Source organism: Aethina tumida, chromosome 2, assembly GCF_024364675.1.
Source record: "Aethina tumida isolate Nest 87 chromosome 2, icAetTumi1.1, whole genome shotgun sequence".
Classification (NCBI taxonomy): Eukaryota; Metazoa; Arthropoda; class Insecta; order Coleoptera; family Nitidulidae; genus Aethina; species Aethina tumida.
Genome location: NC_065436.1, coordinates 5,897,065 through 5,920,477, shown reverse-complemented (window position 1 = coordinate 5,920,477; position 23,413 = coordinate 5,897,065). Strand labels below are relative to the sequence as shown.

Below are 23,413 nucleotides of genomic sequence, written 5' to 3'. Positions count from 1 at the left end.
AAGAGAAACTCTCTTCTGATCTATCAAAAAATTTATGGAAGATTGGAAAGAACATGTCAACTTCTTAACTGACACTAATGTCTTTAGTAATAGTGTCAATTTTAGAAGATATTAAATTTCTTTGTAATAATCACTGAATAAGACAATTTTTTTCCAATGTAGCTTTCTAAATAAGTAAGATTTTAGATGTTAAAGAATTATCAAATAATTAATGGAAGTTTGAAAGAACATCTTAACTACTTATCTGACACTAATATCTTTTGTAATAAAGTCAATTTTTAAAGATATTAAAGTTTAATTTCTTTGTAATAATTACAGAATACGAAATTATTTTAAAATTTTGTCAAATGTAGCTTTCTAAATAAGTAAGAATTAAGATTAAGAGAAACTCTCTTCTGATCTATCAAATAATTTATGGAAAATTGGAAAGAACATGTCAACTTCTTAACTGACACTAATGTGTTTAATAATAGTGTCAATTTTAGAAGATATTAAATCTAAATTTCTTTGTAATAATTACAAAATAAGATCGAGAAATACTTTACTTTTCAATCTGAATATTTCTTTTCTTTCTTATAAATCTTTTAATTTGTTTTTTATAAAATATTCAGAAATTAGATAAGAAACTGAAGTTTTTTTATTCATAATTTTCCCTAAAAAAGCTGCATTTCAATGCACATTCTCCAACCCCTCCATTTAGCATAAAATTTATCGTTCAAACTCCGTAAAAGTGATGAACTAACCGAACAAAGGGTGTATAATTCACGAACGTCAAACGCGAGGTGGAGAGTTCGCAGCCATTTCTACAGCTAACAAAAGTGAATAAGGGACGATGTATTCCTGCAAGTCATTCGGCGGCGGTAGGTGGGCGATAAGCGACGACCGAAGTGTGATAAAGCAGCCTAAAAGGACGTCCCGGCGAGTTATAAGTGATGATGCCACGACGGGCATTATTTATTGTCCTTAACCATTCCCGGTCTGCCTTCTTCTTTTGCGAACAACCCCAATCATAATAATGCGCCCCCTTGCATTGTCCGAGGCGAGATTTATTGACGTTGCTTTCATAATAGTTCACTCCAACTGTTTTATACTTATGTCTTAAGATATATTTGTAGTTTACCATATTTACTCAAGTTAACTAAATTGAACTGTCCAAAAGAAAGTCGCATCAATTAGGCCCGATTTGAAAAAGTGCATCGACAAATCAATATAGGTTATGTGATGTGATCCGAACGGGCGTAGCTCAAATTGATAGTGACGTGTTTCCGGGGGCTAATTGACGTGTGCGAAGTGATTGATGCAAGCCTTCCGGCCGCCATGATGGTTCGGCAGCTTAATTGTGCTCCACGTTATCGCGGACTGTTGCCACGATTGTTTTCGCATCAACCTCTCCAAACGTGGACGTCGCACACTCCACGTCCAGGACAATCTAGTCATCTGTGCGGCGGTAATCTATCGCTTATCGTGTCCTGTATTGCGTATTGTTGCCATTGTGGCTGATGCTGGTTATGTATAATGCGGGGTGGTCACACCAACCGTATAGTTCATATTGTCAGGCAAGATTGTAAGGAAATTCCTTACATTATTTATTGATTATCACGAGGAAATTGAACTATTTTATCTCTTAAAACTGATACTGATACAAAAACTTTGTCAGAGAAGAAGTTAGTTAAGACATTCTTTCCAAATTTCCATAATTTATCTTTATTTTTAATGTATACTCATTTAGTAAGGACAAGGAATTCAAAGGTGGAAGCTTTTCTATTGAAGATCGTTCAGGACATTTATCGATGGAAAAAGACTGACTCTAAGGATTAGAACAGATGATGGAAAAACGTGGAATTAATTGAATCTAATTAAAGTGATTATGTTCTAAAATAGATAAATTTTTCTTGAAGATTCCTAAAATTTTAGAAATTTTTGGACAGCCGAATTCAAATATGACTATACAAACATTTCTGGTGAAGATCGTTCAGGTCGTCCAATGACGATATCACTTCAGAAGTGATTGGAGAATGTTTGACTCTAATGATGAGATCAATGCTGGAACGAATACTTAATTTGAAGTTTTGGAACAGGAGATTGAATATATAAAAGATAAGAAAACATGGAACTAAGTGACTCTAATTAATAGGATTATGTTTTAAAATAAATTAATTTTACTTTTTGGTAAAAGCAAAGTACTTAATAAGTCGTTTAATAATTTTTCTTGAAGATTCCCAAAATTTTAGGAATTTTTGGTCAGCCGAATTCAAATATGACCATACAAACATTTCTGATGAAGATCGTTCAGGTCGTCCAATGACGATATCACTTCAGAAGTGATTGGAGAAAGTTTGACTCTAATGATGAGATCACTGCTGGAAGGAATACTTAGTTCGAAGTTTTGGAACAGGAGATATATAAAAGAATTATGTTTTAAAATAAATTAATTTTACTTGTTTGTAGAGGCCATGTAATTATTAATTTGTTTAATAATGTTACTTGAATTTACCTTAATTTTTAGAAATTTTAGTCGATGATTATAATTTAAATAAATTTATAAGTAGTCACAAAAAATTCCGATGAAATCCTAAATAAAAAAATGAAATATTTATAGGATCTCATTGTTTAATTTAGTTAATTTTGTTAGAAAAGTTTGTGAGAAAGAACACAAATCATCCGATTAAAATAGAACTGAATTTTAAATTCCTAAACCTATATATACAGTAGTGGAAAAAAATATGTAATATTTGTGGCAAATCTGAACAAATCTAATTTATTGACAGATCGATCCACAATTTCACAAGTTTTTACTATAAACTTCATTTGTTCAAAAATTAAATGTACGAAGAAGCTATAATAATTTATATATTTTAAAATAATGAACAATTATTTGTATTTTGGTATTACAAAATTATAAATTTTTAGAATGGAAAGAAAATAGAATTTTGGAAAATTTTTAAATGTTCAAAAAAATTAATTAGGAATATTGATATTTTATAATGTTTGATAATATTTTCTTTTTGTTTTTATATATAAGTAATGGCTAATTATTTTAAAGAGATTTGAAAGAAATTTGTATTTAGGTGATTTTTTTTTTAAAATCATGTCACACATTAAAGGAATTTTTAAAGATAGTTTTTACTATAAACTTCATTTGTTCAAAAATTAAATGTACGAAGAAGCTATAATAATTTATATATTTTAAAATAATGAACAATTATTTGTATTTTGGTATTACAAAATTATAAATTTTTAGAATGAAAAGAAAATAGAATTTTGGAAAATTTTTAAATGTTCAAAAAATTAATTAGGAATATTAATGATATTTTATGATATTTGATAAATATTTTCTTTTTGTTTTTATATGTAAGTAATGGCTAATGATTTTAAAGGCATTTGAAAGGAATTTGTATTTAGGAGAATTTATTTAAAATCATGTCACATATTAAAGGATTTTTGAAAGATAGTTTTTACTATAAACTTCATTTGTTCAAAAATTAAATGTACGAATAAGCTATAATAATTTATATATTTTAAAATAATGAACAATTATTTGTATTTTGGCATTACAAAATTATAAATTTTTAGAATGGAAAGAAAATAGAATTTTGGAAAATTTTTAAATGTTCAAAAAATTTATTAGGAATATTAATGATATTTTATAATATTTGATAAACATTTTCTTTTTGTTTTTATATGTAAGTAATGTCTAATGATTTTAAAGACATTTGAAAGGAATTTGTATTTAGGTGAATTTCTTTTTAAATCATGTCACATATTAAAGGATTTTTTAAAGATAGTTTTTACTATAAACTTCATTTGTTCAAAAATTAAGTGTACGAAGAAGTTATAATAATTTATATATTTTAAAATAATGAACAATTATTTGTATTTTGGTATTACAGAATTATACATTTTTAGAATGGAAAGAAAATAGAATTTTGGAAAATTTTTAAATGTTTAAAAAATTAATTAGGAATATTAATGATATTTTATAATATTTGATAAATATTTTCTTTTTGTTTTTATATGTAAGTAATGGCTAATGATTTTAAAGACATTTGAAAGGAATTTGTATTTAGGTGAATTTTTTTTAAAATCATGTCACACATTAAAGGATTTTTTAAAGACAGTTTTTACTATAAATTTCATTTGTTCAAAAATTAAATGTACGAAGAAGCTATAATAATTTATATATTTTAAAATAATGAACAATTATTTGTATTTTGGTATTACAAAATTATAAATTTTTAAAATGGAAAGAAAATAGAATTCTGGAAAATTTTTAAATGTTCAAAAAATTAATTAGGAATATTAATGATATTTTATGATATTTGATAAATATTTTCTTTTTGTTTTTATATGTAAGTAATGGCTAATGATTTTAAAGACATTTGAAAGGAATTTGTATTTAGGAGAATTTTTTTAAAATCATGTCACATATTAAAGGATTTTTAAAAGATAGTTTTTACTATAAACTTCATTTGTTCAAAAATTAAATGTACGAAGAAGCTATAATAATTTATATATTTTAAAATAATGAACAATTATTTGTATTTTGGTATTACAAAATTATAAATTTTTAGAATGGAAAGAAAATAGAATTTTGGAAAATTTTTAAATGTTCAAAAAGTTAATTAGGTATATTAATGATATTTTATAATATTTGATAAATATTTTCTTTTTGTTTTTATATGTAAATAATGGCTAATGATTTTAAAGACATTTGAAAGGAATTTGTATTTAGGAGAATTTTTTTAAAATCATGTCACATATTAAAGGATTTTTAAAAGACAGTTTTTACTATAAATTTCATTTGTTCAAAAATTAAATGTACGAAGAAGCTATAATAATTTATATATTTTAAAATAATGAACAATTATTTGTATTTTGGTATTACAAAATTATAAATTTTTAGAATGAAAAGAAAATAGAATTTTGGAAAATTTTTAAATGTTCAAAAAATTAATTAGGAATATTAATGATATTTTATGATATTTGATAAATATTTTCTTTTTGTTTTTATATGCAAGTAATGGCTAATGATTTTAAAGACATTTGAAAGGAATTTGTATTTAGGAGAATTTTTTTAAAATCATGTCACATATTAAAGGATTTTTAAAAGATAGTTTTTACTATAAACTTCATTTGTTCAAAAATTAAATGTACGAATAAGCTATAATAATTTATATATTTTAAAATAATGAACAATTATTTGTATTTTGGTATTACAAAATTATAAATTATTAGAATGGAAAGAAAATAGAATTTTGGAAAATTTTTAAATGTTCAAAAAATTAATTAGGTATATTAATGATATTTTATAATATTTGATAAATATTTTCTTTTTGTTTTTATATGTAAGTAATGGCTAATGATTTTAAAGACATTTGAAAGGAATTTGTATTTAGGAGAATTTTTTTAAAATCATGTCACATATTAAAGGATTTTTAAAAGATAGTTTTTACTATAAACTTCATTTGTTCAAAAATTAAATGTACGAATAAGCTATAATAATTTATATATTTTAAAATAATGAACAATTATTTGTATTTTGGTATTACAAAATTATAAATTTTTAGAATGGAAAGAAAATAGAATTTTGGAAAATTTTTAAATGTTCAAAAAGTTAATTAGGTATATTAATGATATTTTATAATATTTGATAAATATTTTCTTTTTGTTTTTATATGTAAATAATGGCTAATGATTTTAAAGACATTTGAAAGGAATTTGTATTTAGGAGAATTTTTTTAAAATCATGTCACATATTAAAGGATTTTTAAAAGACAGTTTTTACTATAAATTTCATTTGTTCAAAAATTAAATGTACGAAGAAGCTATAATAATTTATATATTTTAAAATAATGAACAATTATTTGTATTTTGGTATTACAAAATTATAAATTTTTAGAATGAAAAGAAAATAGAATTTTGGAAAATTTTTAAATGTTCAAAAAATTAATTAGGAATATTAATGATATTTTATGATATTTGATAAATATTTTCTTTTTGTTTTTATATGTAAGTAATGGCTAATGATTTTAAAGACATTTGAAAGGAATTTGTATTTAGGAGAATTTATTTAAAATCATGTCACATATTAAAGGATTTGTGAAAGATAGTTTTTACTATAAACTTCATTTGTTCAAAAATTAAATGTACGAATAAGCTATAATAATTTATATATTTTAAAATAATGAACAATTATTTGTATTTTGGCATTACAAAATTATAAAATTTTAGAATGGAAAGAAAATAGAATTTTGGAAAATTTTTAAATGTTCAAAAAATTAATTAGGTATATTAATGATATTTTATAATATTTGATAAATATTTTCTTTTTGTTTTTATATGTAAGTAATGGCTAATGATTTTAAAGACATTTGAAAGGAATTTGTATTTAGGTGAATTTTTTTTAAAATCATGTCACACATTAAAGGATTTTTTAAAGATAGTTTTTACTACAAACTTCATTTGTTCAAAAATTAAATGTACGAAGAAGCTATAATAATTTATATATTTTAAAATAATGAACAATTATTTGTATTTTGGTATTACAGAATTATAAATTTTTAGAATGGAAAGAAAATAGAATTTTGGAAAATTTTTAAATGTTCAAAAAATTAATTAGGAATATTAATGATATTTTATATTATTTGATAAATATTTTCTTTTTGTTTATATATGAAAGTAATGGCTAATGATTTTAAAGACATTTGAAAGGAATTTGTATTTAATATATCAATAAATTGTTTAAATATTTACATCAACTTGTTTGGATCAACATTTATCACACGCAGCATATCTTGTGATACTGACGTCACAATCACGAATACGAACGAAAGTTGATATATTCATATCACCACCAACCAGATCAGGAGCGTGACAATTGATTATGAGCGATCCGTGCGATAGCATCGACGCAAATATCGGGTGTCTGTCGGGTCGTGCGGATCACCGCAGGGGGGTTGGCCCCACGGAACACCCCGCTTAGATCCGCTTGGGGTCCGTCCGTGCCACGGAGCGTAGCGATCCTCTCTCCGCGATGATATTGTGCTCGCCACGCCCCGGTGGTTAGCGGGTGCTGCTAATTGATATATTGGACGCGGTGCCGATGCGTGCGTTATTCATGCCACTCCGACGCCGATTCGGCTCGCACCACTTTATGGGCCTTTTTGTGAGCCGTCGTGAGAAACGGTGGCCGGTCGATTCGCTAATAATAAATTGATATTTCTGACGGCCACGAAATAAATCAGCGTTGACGGCGGGATGGGCTATTTTCGGAGTGGCGGGTATTTTAACGGGGTGGCGAAACTATTCCAGAACAAAAATTTGGTTAAAAAGCTTCAAACGTTTACAAATTGGATGAAGCCTGTATTTTTTGTGACTAATAAATTTAAAATTAGACTAGAAATTCCTATACCATACCTATTTTCTATCCCAAGAGAAATATTCCCAAGCATCAAAAACTAAATTAATATCAAATATTTTAAAATTTCTTTCTATTTCTAATAAATTATTTCAATTATTATTTGTGGGAGAGGATAAGGTAAATTTTAAAATTTTCTATTTTCTATCCCAAGAGAAATATTCCCAAGCACTAAAAACTAAATTAATATCAAATATAAATAATTATCAAATATTTTAAAATATAATTGTGTTTCTAATTAATTATTTCAATTGCTATTCTTAAAAGAGGATAAGGATACTTTTAAAACTTTCCATCTTCTATCCCAAAAGAACCATTTCTAAATTTCAAAAACTAAATTAAGGTCACTACAAATAATCGATGGACATTTTGAAATGTCATTGTGTTCTTAATTAATTCTTAGAGGAAAGAGTACAAGGGTATTTTGAAAAATTTCTATTTCTATCCCAAAAGAAATATTTCCAAACACCAAAAACTAAATTAAATGTAAATAATTATCAAATATTTCAAAATACCATTCTATTTCTTATTAATTATTTGAAATATAATTTTTTGAAAGAGGATAAAGTAAATTTTAAAATTTTATATTTTCTATCCCAAGATAAATATTCCCAATCACCAAAAATTAAATTATTACTAAATATTTTAAAATATCATTGTATTATTAATTAATTATTTGAAGTATTATTTTTTGAAAGAGGATGAGGGCAGTCTTAAAACTTTCTATCTTCCATCCCAAAAGAACCATTTCTAAATTTCAAAAACTAAATTAAGGTCACTACAAATAATCGATGGACATTTTGAAATGTCATTGTGTTCTTAATTAATTCTTAGAGGAAAGAGTACAAGGGTATTTTGAAAAATTTCTATTTCTATCCCAAAAGAAATATTTCCAAACACCAAAAACTAAATTAAATGTAAATAATTATCAAATATTTCAAAATACCATTCTATTTCTTATTAATTATTTGAAATATAATTTTTTGAAAGAGGATAAAGTAAATTTTAAAATTTTATATTTTCTATCCCAAGATAAATATTCCCAATCACCAAAAATTAAATTATTACTAAATATTTTAAAATATCATTGTATTATTAATTAATTATTTGAAGTATTATTTTTTGAAAGAGGATGAGGGCAGTCTTAAAACTTTCTATCTTCCATCCCAAAAGAACCATTTCTAAATTTCAAAAACTAAATTAAGGTCACTACAAATAATCGATGGACATTTTGAAATGTCATTGTGTTCTTAATTAATTCTTAGAGGAAAGAGTACAAGGGTATTTTGAAAAATTTCTATTTCTATCCCAAAAGAAATATTTCCAAAGACCATAAACTAAATTAAATGTAAATAATTATCAAATATTTCAAAATACCATTCTATTTCTTATTAATTATTTAAAATATAATTTTTTGAAAGAGGATAAAGTAAATTTTAAAATTTTATATTTTCTATCCCAAGATAAATATTCCCAATCACCAAAAATTAAATTATTACTAAATATTTTAAAATATCATTGTATTACTAATTAATTATTTGAAGTATTATTTTTTGAAAGAGGATGAGGGCAGTCTTAAAACTTTCTATCTTCTATCCCAAAAGAACCATTTCCAAACCTCAGAAACTATATTAATGTCAATATAAATTGTCGTTGAACATCTTAAAATATCTTCATATTCCTAATTAATTTTTAGAATAAAGAATATAAGAGTATTTTCAAAATTTTATGTTCTCTATCCCAAGAGAAATATTTCCAAACACCAAAAACTAAATTAATGTCAAATATAAATAATTTTCCAATATTCCAAAATATTATTGTATATTCAATTAATTATTTGAACTGTTATTTTTTTAAAGAGGATCAAGGCAATTCTAAAACTTTCTATCTTCTATCCCAAAAGAACCATTTCAAAACCTCAAACACTATATTAATGTAAATATAAATTGTCGTTGAACATCTTAAAATTTTATCACATTCTTAATTAATTCTTAGAATAAAGAATATAAGTGTATTTTGAAAATTTTCTGTTATCTATCCCAAGAGAAATATTTTTTCCAAACACCAAAAACTAAATTAATATCAAATGTAAATAATTATCATAAATTTCAAAATATCATTGTATTTCTAATTAATTATTTGAACTGTTATTTTTTGAAAGAGGATCAGGGCAATTTTAAAACTTTCTATCTTCTATCCCAAATGAATCATTTTAAAACTTGAAAAAATATATTAAGGTCAATAGAAAATGTCGTTGGACATCTCAAAATGTCATCATATTCCTAATTATTTCTTAGAATAAAGAATAAAAGAGTATTTTAAAAATTTTCTGTTCTCTGTCCCAAGAGAAATATTCCCAAGTTTTAAATACCCAATTAATATCAAATATAAATAATTATCAAGTATTTCAAAATGTTAATTTAACTGTAATTTTTTGAAAGAGGATAAGGGCAATTTTAAATTTTTCTACCTTCTATCCCAAAAGAACCATTTCAAAACCTCAAAAACTATATTACCACTGTACATTTTTACCAATTAATTAATAATGATTTGACTAATCATAATTGTAACTCTAAATATGTAACTCAAAATCATTCCGCCAATTATAGATTAATTAGAACCGTCACATCTTTAACGCATACCCACTTAATAAGTTTGGGTGCGAACTTAGATAATTTATTTACAATTCTCACCCTTTAGCGTTTAACAGCTCGTTTACGCCGTAAATTACTCCGTCCCCCTTGTTTATTCTGGTCGAAAGTTAAAATGTAATGAAACAACATAAAACAGGGCGACGGGCGGGGGCGGTGAGACGCGACGAGAAATTAAAAATGCTTGTCACTTATAATTATCGTTATCGTCCTCCCTTAAGGAGGCGGAAACATGAACGCTCATTGCCAACAAAATATTTGACGTTATCTTCACGGTTTTTTTCTTTCGTTGTGTTTAAGTGTAACGGTGGCAATTTTTCCGACGTGGTTAGACAATGAATAATTTGCTCTTTGTGCTGACATATTGGGTCTGGAAATGGTTATTGTGAAATAGGAGATAAAAATTTTTAACAAGACTATTCGTTCAAAAATTAAAAATTAATGAAATTAATTAGGACTACAATCACATTATAAAATATCAGATCATATTAATTCAGTTTTTGGGGGTTGATAATTATTATTATAGATAACTTAAAATATTTAGAGAACGAAGGGTTTGTTTGAAACTGAAGAGAAAATTTTTAAAATGACCTTATCTGCATCCAAAAATTAATAGTTCAAAAATCTAATTAAATATACAAAGATATTTTAAAATATCTAATAATTATTTATGTATAATATTAATTTTGTCTTTGGAGCTTGGAAATATTTCTCTTGGGATAGAACATTTTTAAAATATTTTTGTATTCTTTCCTGTAAGAATAAATTAGGACTAAAATGACATTTTGAGATGTCCAACAACATTTTATATTGATATTAATATAGTTTTTGAAGTTTTGAAATGGTACTTTTGGGATAGAAGTTAGAAAGTTTTAAAATTGCCCTGATCCTCCTTCAAACAACAGTTCAAATAATTAATTGGATATACAATGATATTTTGAAATATTTGATAATTATTTATATTTGTCATTAATTTAGTTTTTGGTGTTTGGAAATATTTCTCTTGGGATAGAGAACATAAAATTTTCAAAATACTCTTATATTCTTTATTCTAAGAATTAATTAGGAATATGATGAAATTTTAAGATGTTCAACGACAATTTATATTGACATTAATATAGTTTATGAGGTTTTGAAATGGTTCTTTTAGGATAGACGATAGGAAGTTTTAAAATTTTTGTTCAAAAAATAACAGTTCAAATAATTAATTAGAAATACAATGACATTTTGAAATACTTGATAATTATTTCATATTAATATAGTTTTTGAAGTTTTGGGATAGAAGAAGAATAAATCAATTATATATAGATGTTCCCTATGCACACAATTTGTGTTTAAAGTTATCTGATTTTAAATTTGGTGCTATTTCTCTGAATATCACTGTAATTAAATAACTAAATAAAAATCTCATTTTATTTGTTAATTTCTATATTAATATATAAGCATGTATGTTACTATACTTTGTATTCATAGGGTAGTTATTTATATGTCCAAGATCAAGATAAAGTATCACTAGTATTTTTAATATTTATATAAATTTATGATACCCCCTGTATAATCAATGTGTTTATTCTTTAATTTATTAAATAAACCAAATTTCCACATTAGGGGTGTAATATCATAAGCCCCAGTGGCCTAATGGATAAGGCATCGGCCTCCTAAGCCGGGGATTGTGGGTTCGAGTCCCATCTGGGGTAGTTTCATTTTTTGTTAATTTTTAATAAAAATAATAAGGGTTGTCCATTTTTCTTAAGATTACAAAGTAATTAATTGTTTGCGAAGTTTATACAAAAATAATATATATTTAAAAATAATGAAGCAATACAAATCTAATTAAAGTTAAAAAAAAGTTTTTCTAAGCTTTTTTAATATTCATTAATAATCGATTAATAATAATTATAATAGTATTAAAACCTTATACATATTTATATATTGTATTAGGATATTTTAATATTAACTTAATTCAATACATTTACTGTTGCATTGATTACCTGAGAGGATTTATTTTAATATTTAAATTCAAAAATTTAAAACCATTTACCAGTTACTACAATTGCATCAGTGAAAATGGCAGTTGTACTAAACAAGGACCTTGTGAACGTGATATTTAAAAACTACAACGTGTACTCCTTAAAAGTATTTTGTAAGGAACACATTCTAAATCGTGAAGTAAATAAGGCAGAAGAAAAAGAGCTTTACAGATTTTTCGACAAGGTAAAAAGAAGATTAAAAAAATCTTCCTACTCAAAACAATTATTTGCCAGTAAGTACGATTGTTGGTTGGAAAAGCCATTTATGTTTGAAGGACAAGAACAACTATCACGGTCTTCATTCTTCGAAAGTCCCACACCAAAATCAAGACGCAGTGTCCAACGTAGATCTTTGGAGGGGGATGCAGATGCTGAACTAACGAATTCTCCAGAAGTTTTATCAGATGGCAGAACAACTAAAGAGAAAAAAGGAAAATCTTTGGTGCAAGTCAAGTCAAACATTTCAGGATTTTCATCAGACGAGGCAGTTAAAGAAACAACATCTATTTTAAACAAAGATATTATGGAGGGGGATGCAGATGCTGAACTAACGAATTCTCCAGAAGTTTCATCAGATGGCAAAGCAACGAAGGAGAAAAAAGGATCTTTGGTGCAACAGAAGGATAACAGCTTTCAAGTCGAGTCAACGTCTTCAGGACGTTCATCAGACGAGGCAGTAAAAGAAACATCAACATCTATTTTAAACAAAGATATTGTGGATGTGATTTTTAAATCTAATAACATGGATTCCTTAAAAAGTTTCTGCGAGGACCATATTTTTAAACGTCGAGCTGACGATAGTGAAGAAAAGAAACTAGCAGTCTTTTTTAACAATGTAAAGAGAAAATTGAGGGTGGTACGTTATTCAAAAGCAAATTTTTCGAGGAAGTACAAAAGTTGGCTGGATGAAACGTTTAAGTATTAAAGCAGAATAATCTTGATAATAGGACGAGACATTTTAACCAAACCAAACCAAATGAACATGACATAAATTACATTGAATTCCATATATTTATTGTAATAGATTTAATTTAATAAAACATTATATTAATAATTTTAGTTTAATTACCAAAGAGATTTTTTAGAAACAGACTTAAAGCTTTACAGCTAAATTTTTCTGGGTGTTCTAGAAAGAACCAGAAAGGTTTTACCTGTGAGTTGATCAATATTTCTTGTGTAATATTTACCTGGTATGTTTTAATTTAATGTCCTTATACAAAATAATAAACCTAATAAAATTTTATGAAAGTTTCACTAGGAAAAGTCAATGATATCTGTAATAGTGTAAAGAGACGATTAAACGAGTTGGTTGGATTAAAGAAAACTAAAAACGAAATGATTTGGAAGAGAGAGTGAGAGGACCCTTAAAAAGGACAATAGATTAATGGAAATCAAGAAATTTATTTTCATTTAACAAGTTTTTTTATAAGAAACCATAATGCTGAAAGAGACGTTATTAAATTTATTGTGATCATAATATCTTAACATAACAGATCAGATTGTGAAGAAAATTTTAAAAGAATAGTTAACGAGACTGAAGAAAGGAATCATCAACTTTTTATCTTATATCCCAAAAGAAGCATTTTTATACCAAGAGAAATATTTCCAATTAAGACCAAAGATTAAATTAATATCACATACAAATAAATATCAAGTTTATTATTTAAAAGATCATTGTATTTCTAATTAAATAATTGAACTATTATTTTTTAAAAAACGATAAGAACAAGTTTAAAATTTTCTATATTTTATCCCAAAAGAACCATTTACAAACCTAAATTAATAACAATAGAAATTGTCGTTGGACATTTTTAAATGTCATTATATTCCTAAAAAATTCTTGGAGAAAAGAACACAAGAATGTTATGAAAATTTTCTATTTTATATCCCAAGAGAAATATCTTCAATTCCAAAAGACCAAATTAATATCAAATATTAAAAATATTATTGTATTTCTAATTAATTATTTGAACAATCATTTTTTGAAAGAAGTTAAAAACAATTTTGAAACTTCTATCTATCTTCTATCCCAAAGGAACCATTTTCAAACGTCAAAAACTAAATTAATATCAATAGAAATTGTCGTTGAACATTTCATAATGTCGTTATATTCGTAATTAATTTTTAGTAGAAAGAATATATTGAATATTTTGAAAATTTTTAATTCCAATTCCCAAAAACAAAATTAATATCAAATATAAATAATTATCAAATATTTCTAATTAATTATATGAACTCATTTTGAAAGAGGTTAAGGACAATTTTGAAACTTTCTATCCTCTATCCCAAAAGAACCATTTCCAAACCTCTAAAACTAAATAAACATCAATATAAATTGTCGATGAAAATTTTAAAATGTAATTAATGCCTAATTAATTTATAGGGGAAAGAATACTAGTATATTTTGAAAATTTTCTATTTTCTATCCCAAAAGAAATATTTCCAAGCCCCAAAAATTAAATTAATATCAAAAATAAATAAATATCAAACATTTTTGATTAATTATTTGATCTATTATTATCTGAAAGTGGATAAGGACAATTTTTAAATCTTAAAATAATATATATAATAATAATAATAAAAATTCAATTCCAAACATCAAACATTTTACATTGAAATAATTCTTTGAATATTTAGTTTTTGAAAGAAGGTAAGTGAGTTTTCTTTTAAGCTTAATAATTTCTTTAATAATATGAAGAGAATATTGAGTGTAGTTAGTTATTCTGTAGACTATTTTCTAAACAAGTATTAGAGATGGTTGGATCAAAGAAGAAGGAACTTTACACCATTTTCTACTCACACAAACGGTAAAAGTAAACGAAAAGATATGGAAGAGAGAGGGGATGGACATTTAGGATATTCAGATAAGTCATGAAATTTAGTTCCATTTAACAAAGAAGAAGTTTTATCTGTTTCCACAATTTAAGAAGTTATTGTTAATCGAAAACATGTTTAAAGAGAGAATTATTTAAATTTATTTACAAACGGTAAAAGTAAAAGAAAAGATTTGGAAGAGAGAGAGTATGGACGTTTAGAACATTCAGATAAGTCATGAAATTTAGTTCCATTTAGCAAAGAAGAAGTTTTATCTGTTTCCACAATTTAAGAAGTTATTGTTAATCGAAAACATGTTTAAAGAAAGAATTATTTAAATTTATTTACAAACGGTAAAAGTAAAAGAAAAGATTTGGAAGAGAGAGAGTATGGACGTTTAGAATATTCAGATAAGTCATGAAATTTAGTTCCATTTAACAAAGAAGAAGTTTTATCTGTTTCCACAATTTAAGTAGTTATTGTTAATCGAAAACATGTTTAAAGAAAGAATTATTTAAATTTATTTACAAACGGTAAAAGTAAAAGAAAAGATTTGGAAGAGAGAGAGTATGGACGTTTAGAACATTCAGATAAGTCATGAAATTTAATTCCATTTAACAAAGAAGAAGTTCTATCTGTTTCCACAATTTAAGAAGTTATTGTTAATCGAAAACATGTTTAAAGAAAGAATTATTTAAATTTATTTACAAACGGTAAAAGTAAAAGAAAAGATTTGGAAGAGGGAGAGTATGGACGTTTAGAACATTCAGATAAGTCATGAAATTTAGTTCCATTTAACAAAGAAGAAGTTTTATCTGTTTCCACAATTTAAGTAGTTATTGTTAATCGAAAACATGTTTAAAGAAAGAATTATTTAAATTTATTTACAAACGGTAAAAGTAAAAGAAAAGATTTGGAAGAGAGAGAGTATGGACGTTTAGAACATTCAGATAAGTCATGAAATTTAATTCCATTTAACAAAGAAGAAGTTCTATCTGTTTCCACAATTTAAGAAGTTATTGTTAATCGAAAACATGTTTAAAGAAAGAATTATTTAAATTTATTTACAAACGGTAAAAGTAAAAGAAAAGATTTGGAAGAGGGAGAGTATGGACGTTTAGAACATTCAGATAAGTCATGAAATTTAGTTCCATTTAGCAAAGAAGAAGTTTTATCTGTTTCCACAATTTAAGAAGTTATTGTTAATAGAAAACATGTTTAAAGAAAGAATTATTTAAATTTATTTACAAACGGTAAAAGTAAAAGAAAAGATTTGGAAGAGAGAGAGTATGGACGTTTAGAACATTCAGATAAGTCATGAAATTTAGTTCCATTTAGCAAAGAAGAAGTTTTATCTGTTTCCACAATTTAAGAAGTTATTGTTAATCGAAAACATGTTTAAAGAAAGAATTATTTAAATTTATTTACAAACGGTAAAAGTAAAAGAAAAGATTTGGAAGAGAGAGAGAGTATGGACGTTTAGAACATTCAGATAAGTCATGAAATTTAATTCCATTTAACAAAGAAGAAGTTTTATCTGTTTCCACAATTTAAGAAGTTATTGTTAATCGAAAACATGTTTAAAGAAAGAATTATTTAAATTTATTTACAAACGGTAAAAGTAAAAGAAAAGATTTGGAAGAGGGAGAGTATGGACGTTTAGAACATTCAGATAAGTCATGAAATTTAGTTCCATTTAGCAAAGAAGAAGTTTTATCTGTTTCCACAATTTAAGAAGTTATTGTTAATAGAAAACATGTTTAAAGAAAGAATTATTTAAATTTATTTACAAACGGTAAAAGTAAAAGAAAAGATTTGGAAGAGAGAGAGTATGGACGTTTAGAACATTCAGATAAGTCATGAAATTTAGTTCCATTTAGCAAAGAAGAAGTTTTATCTGTTTCCACAATTTAAGAAGTTATTGTTAATCGAAAACATGTTTAAAGAAAGAATTATTTAAATTTATTTACAAACGGTAAAAGTAAAAGAAAAGATTTGGAAGAGAGAGAGTATGGACGTTTAGAACATTCAGATAAGTCATGAAATTTAATTCCATTTAGCAAAGAAGAAGTTTTATCTGTTTCCACAATTTAAGAAGTTATTGTTAATCGAAAACATGTTTAAAGAGAGAATTATTTAAATTTATTTACAAACGGTAAAAGTAAAAGAAAAGATTTGGAAGAGAGAGAGTATGGACGTTTAGAACATTCAGATAAGTCATGAAATTTAGTTCCATTTAGCAAAGAAGAAGTTTTATCTGTTTCCACAATTTAAGAAGTTATTGTTAATCGAAAACATGTTTAAAGAAAGATTTATTTAAATTTATTTACAAACGGTAAAAGTAAAAGAAAAGATTTGGAAGAGAGAGAGTATGGACGTTTAGAACATTCAGATAAGTCATGAAATTTAGTTCCATTTAGCAAAGAAGAAGTTTTATCTGTTTCCACAATTTAAGAAGTTATTGTTAATCGAAAACATGTTTAAAGAAAGAATTATTTAAATTTATTTACAAACGGTAAAAGTAAAAGAAAAGATTTGGAAGAGAGAGAGAGAGTATGGACGTTTAGAACATTCAGATAAGTCATGAAATTTAGTTCCATTTAGCAAAGAAGAAGTTTTATCTGTTTCCACAATTTAAGAAGTTATTGTTAATCGAAAACATGTTTAAAGAAAGAATTATTTAAATTTATTTACAAACGGTAAAAGTAAAAGAAAAGATTTGGAAGAGAGAGAGTATGGACGTTTAGAACATTCAGATAAGTCATGAAATTTAGTTCCATTTAGCAAAGAAGAAGTTTTATCTGTTTCCACAATTTAAGAAGTTATTGTTAATCGAAAACATGTTTAAAGAAAGAATTATTTAAATTTATTTACAAACGGTAAAAGTAAAAGAAAAGATTTGGAAGAGAGAGAGTATGGACGTTTAGAACATTCAGATAAGTCATGAAATTTAGTTCCATTTAGCAAAGAAGAAGTTTTATCTGTTTCCACAATTTAAGAAGTTATTGTTAATCGAAAACATGTTTAAAGAAAGAATTATTTAAATTTATTTACAAACGGTAAAAGTAAAAGAAAAGATTTGGAAGAGGGAGAGTATGGACGTTTAGAACATTCAGATAAGTCATGAAATTTAGTTCCATTTAGCAAAGAAGAAGTTTTATCTGTTTCCACAATTTAAGAAGTTATTGTTAATCGAAAACATGTTTAAAGAAAGAATTATTTAAATTTATTTACAAACGGTAAAAGTAAAAGAAAAGATTTGGAAGAGGGAGAGTATGGACGTTTAGAACATTCAGATAAGTCATGAAATTTAGTTCCATTTAGCAAAGAAGAAGTTTTATCTGTTTCCACAATTTAAGAAGTTATTGTTAATAGAAAACATGTTTAAAGAAAGAATTATTTAAATTTATTTACAAACGGTAAAAGTAAAAGAAAAGATTTGGAAGAGAGAGAGTATGGACGTTTAGAACATTCAGATAAGTCATGAAATTTAGTTCCATTTAGCAAAGAAGAAGTTTTATCTGTTTCCACAATTTAAGAAGTTATTGTTAATCGAAAACATGTTTAAAGAGAGAATTATTTAAATTTATTTACAAACGGTAAAAGTAAAAGAAAAGATTTGGAAGAGAGAGAGTATGGACGTTTAGAACATTCAGATAAGTCATGAAATTTAGTTCCATTTAGCAAAGAAGAAGTTTTATCTGTTTCCACAATTTAAGAAGTTATTGTTAATCGAAAACATGTTTAAAGAGAGAATTATTTAAATTTATTTACAAACGGTAAAAGTAAAAGAAAAGATTTGGAAGAGAGAGAGTATGGACGTTTAGAACATTCAGATAAGTCATGAAATTTAGTTCCATTTAGCAAAGAAGAAGTTTTATCTGTTGCCACAATTTAAGAAGTTATTGTTAATCGAAAACATGTTTAAAGAAAGAATTATTTAAATTTATTTACAAACGGTAAAAGTAAAAGAAAAGATTTGGAAGAGAGAGAGTATGGACGTTTAGAACATTCAGATAAGTCATGAAATTTAGTTCCATTTAGTAAAGAAGAAGTTTTATATGTTTCCACAATTTAAGAAGTTATTGTTAATCGAAAACATGTTTAAAGAGAGAATTATTTAAATTTATTTACAAACGGTAAAAGTAAAAGAAAAGATTTGGAAGAGAGAGAGTATGGACGTTTAGAACATTCAGATAAGTCATGAAATTTAGTTCCATTTAGCAAAGAAGAAGTTTTATCTGTTTCCACAATTTAAGAAGTTATTGTTAATCGAAAACATGTTTAAAGAGAGAATTATTTAAATTTATTTACAAACGGTAAAAGTAAAAGAAAAGATTTGGAAGAGAGAGAGTATGGACGTTTAGAACATTCAGATAAGTCATGAAATTTAGTTCCATTTAGCAAAGAAGAAGTTTTATCTGTTTCCACAATTTAAGAAGTTATTGTTAATCGAAAACATGTTTAAAGAAAGATTTATTTAAATTTATTTACAAACGGTAAAAGTAAAAGAAAAAATTTGGAAGAGAGAGAGTATGGACGTTTGGAACATTCAGATAAGTCATGAAATTTAGTTCCATTTAACAAAGAAGAAGTTTTATCTGTTTCCACAATTTAAGAAGTTATTGTTAATCGAAAACATGTTTAAAGAAAGAATTATTTAAATTTATTTATTTTATTTTTGAGAAAAAAGTTTATTAAAAAGTAGTTATAATCGATTTATAATAAAGTGACACAATATTGTCGTTGGTTGAAAGAAATATTCGAATCGAAGGGCCCCAAACCGCAAACGAAATTGGCACAAATATCGGTGTGACACCGACCAAAATATAAGATGGCAATCCTGGGATGAAAACCGGGTATCCATGGCAACCCCTGCCTCAATCTTATTGGACAAACGTGCTCCTTGTTATTTCTGCACGCGGCAGGATGCGCTCCTCTCCGTCCGTCCTGCATTATTTCACGTTGCGGCGTCGCCATCCCAACGCGAACGAACGTTTCTCGTAACGCTTATTTAAACCGATTCGCGATTACGGGTCCTGATAGGGATACGAAGGAACATTTGAAACGGGAATATTTTTATGATAATTTCTCGTAAATAATAATAATACCAAAGTCATTAGTTTAATACAAATGAATTAACACTCTCCTAATTCTATTCAAAAAATTATGTAATTAATTAACTAAATTAATAAATAGTTTTTTTCCATTCAGTTGACATTTCGTAGTACCCAAAATACATAATAATTTTATATTTACCGAATAATTTTAATAATTAACACCATCGAATAAACCAAATTTGTAAGTCTTCCCAACCTCAAATTCATATTTTTTAAGAAGAAAATATACAATTTATCACCAATTTAGTAATATAAATAAAAAACAAATGATTAATTAATTTATTTATACTTATGAACTATCGAATGATGATGCTATCGTATAAAATGGCCTTAATGGATGTCAACTTTGATTTCATATCATTAATGTATTGAATAAATTAGTAAATTGTGTTATTTTATTAAATTTACATTTCATAGTGATGAAGTGGTTATTATTTCTGTTGCCTATCGAATAATTCTAATAGTTAACAACTATCGAATGTATCGAATATATATTTGTTTTCTTATTGGTATATTAATATTTTTTAAGAAGAAAATATGCTATTTATTATTTATTTCATTATATAAATAAATAAATCAATAATTTTTTAATATTAATTTTAACTAATTCATTTACACTCATATTCAGAACTATCGAATGATGATACTATCAAATAAATTGTCCTTAATGAATGTCGTGATTGGTTATATTTCATCAACATATTGAATAATTTAATAAAAAGTTTTATATCATTTAATTTACATTTCGTTGGTTGTAATAAGAAAATAGTTATTATTTCTCCTGCCTATCTAAAAATCCTAATAGTTAGCAACTATAGAGTGAATCGAATATATATTTAATGTTTTATTTGCATAGGTATTCATGTATATAAAAAGAAATTATACATATTAATTAAATCACGAATTTAATAATATAAAAAATAACTAAATGACTTTTTAATTATAAATTAACATTAATTAATTTATTTATACTCACATTAAGAACTATCTAACGACGATGCTATCAAATAGAGCGTACCTAACGATTGATCATATTGATCAAATCTTATTTATTTATTAAATAAATTAGTAAATATTTCTATTCTATTTATATTTTGTAGATGATATAAAAAATGTCTGTTGCCTTTCGAATAATTCTAATAGCTAACGACTATCGAATAAATCGAGTATATGTTTATTTTCTTATTGTTATATTCATATTTTTTAAGAAGAAAATGTACAAATTATCATGAATTTAATAATAATATATATAAATAACTAAATGGCTTTTTAATTATGGATTAGCATTAATTAATTTGTTTATATTCACATTAAGAACTATCTAACGACGATGCTATCAAATAGAGCGTACCTAACGATTGATCATATTGATCAAATCATATTTACTTATTAAATAAATTAGTAAATAGTTCTATTCTATTCGTATTTCGTAGATGGCATAAAAATGTCTGTTGCCTTTCGAATAATTCTAATATTTAACGACTATCGAATAAATCGAGTATATGTTTATTTTCTTTTTGTTATATTCATATTTTTTAAGAAGAAAATGTACAAATTATCATGAATTTAATAATAATATATATAAATAACTAAATGGCTTTTTAATTATGGATTAGCATTAATTAATTTGTTTATATTCACATTAAGAACTATCTAATGACAATGCTATCAAATAGAGCGTATCTAACGATTGATCACATTGATCAAATCATATTTATTTATTAAATAAATTAGTAAATAGTTCTATTCTATTCGTATTTCGTAGATGACATAAAAATGTCTGTTGCCTTTCGAATAATTCTAATAGTTAACGACTATCGAATAAATCGAGTATATGTTTATTTTCTTATTGTTATATTCATATTTTTTAAGAAGAAAATGTACAAATTATCATGAATTTAATAATAATATATATATAAATAACTAAATGGCTTTTTAATTATGGATTAGCATTAATTAATTTGTTTATATTCACATTAAGAACTATCTAATGACAATGCTATCAAATAGAGCGTATCTAACGATTGATCACATTGATCAAATCATATTTATTTATTAAATAAGTTAGTAAATAGTTCTATTCTATTCGTATTTCGTAGATGACATAAAAAATGTCTGTTGCCTTTCGAATAATTCTAATAGCTAACGACTATCGAATAAATCGAGTATATGTTTATTTTCTTATTGTTATATTCATATTTTTTAAGAAGAAAATGTACAAATTATCATAAATTTAATAATAATATATATAAATAACTAAATAACTTTTTAGTTATGGATTAACAATAATTAATTTGTTTATATTCACATTAAGAACTATCTAACGACGATGCAATCAAATAGAGCGTACCTAACGATTGATCACATTGATCAAATCATATTTATTTATTAAATAAATTAGTAAATAGTTCTATTCGATTCGTATTTCGTAGATGGCATAAAAAATGTCTGTTGCCTTTCGAATAATTCTAATAGTTAACGACTATCGAATAAATCGAGTATATGTTTATTTTCTTATTGTTATATTCATATTTTTTAAGAAGAAAATGTACAAATTATCATAAATTTAATAATAATATATATAAATAACTAAATAGCTTTTTAGTTATGGATTAACATTAATTAATTTGTTTATATTCACATTAAGAACTATCTAACGACGATGCAATCAAATAGAGCGTACCTAACGATTGATCACATTGATCAAATCATATTTATTTATTAAATAAATTAGTAAATAGTTCTATTCGATTCGTATTTCGCAGATGGCATAAAAATGTCTGTTGCCTTTCGAATAATTCTAATAGTTAACGACTATCGAATAAATCAAGTATATGTTTATTTTCTTATTGTTATATTCATATTTTTTTCATATATATATATATATATATAAATAACTAAATGGCTTTTTAATTATGGATTAACATTAATTAATTTGTTTATACTCATATTAAGAACTATCTAACGACGATGCAATCAAATAAAACGTTCCTAACGATTGATCACACTGATCAAATCATATTTATTTATTAAATAAATTAGTAAATAGTTCTATTCAGATGATTTTTTATTCGATTGTGTTGATCACTAATATTTGGTTTGAATAATTTTAATGATATTTCATTGATATGTAATAATATATTTTAAAACATTAGTTATAATTATGATCAACATATATTTGTGACAAATCTGATATATTAAATTAGAATTCTTGATTATTATAGTATTATAAATTGACATTTTTTGTTAATATTATAATATTATCACTATTTACGTATATGTATAATATTCAAATTTATTTATAATAGCATTGATTTTAATCAACACATTTTGTTTATTAGTATAGTCATAATAATATTTTACTTTTTACTGTAAATAAAA

At 24.9% G+C, this 23,413-nt stretch overlaps 1 protein-coding gene and 1 non-coding gene across 3 annotated transcripts in view; one reads left to right on the top strand and one right to left on the bottom strand.

Moving 5' to 3' along the window:
* The window catches only part of LOC109604214 (DNA-binding protein D-ETS-3), a 149,987-nt gene that overhangs the window by 101,788 nt on the left and 24,786 nt on the right, over positions 1–23,413 (bottom strand). The gene's annotated exons all lie outside the window — the stretch shown is intronic.
* Positions 11,693–11,765, top strand: Trnar-ccu (transfer RNA arginine (anticodon CCU)). The gene has a single exon. It is a non-coding gene; the product is annotated as a tRNA-Arg (tRNA).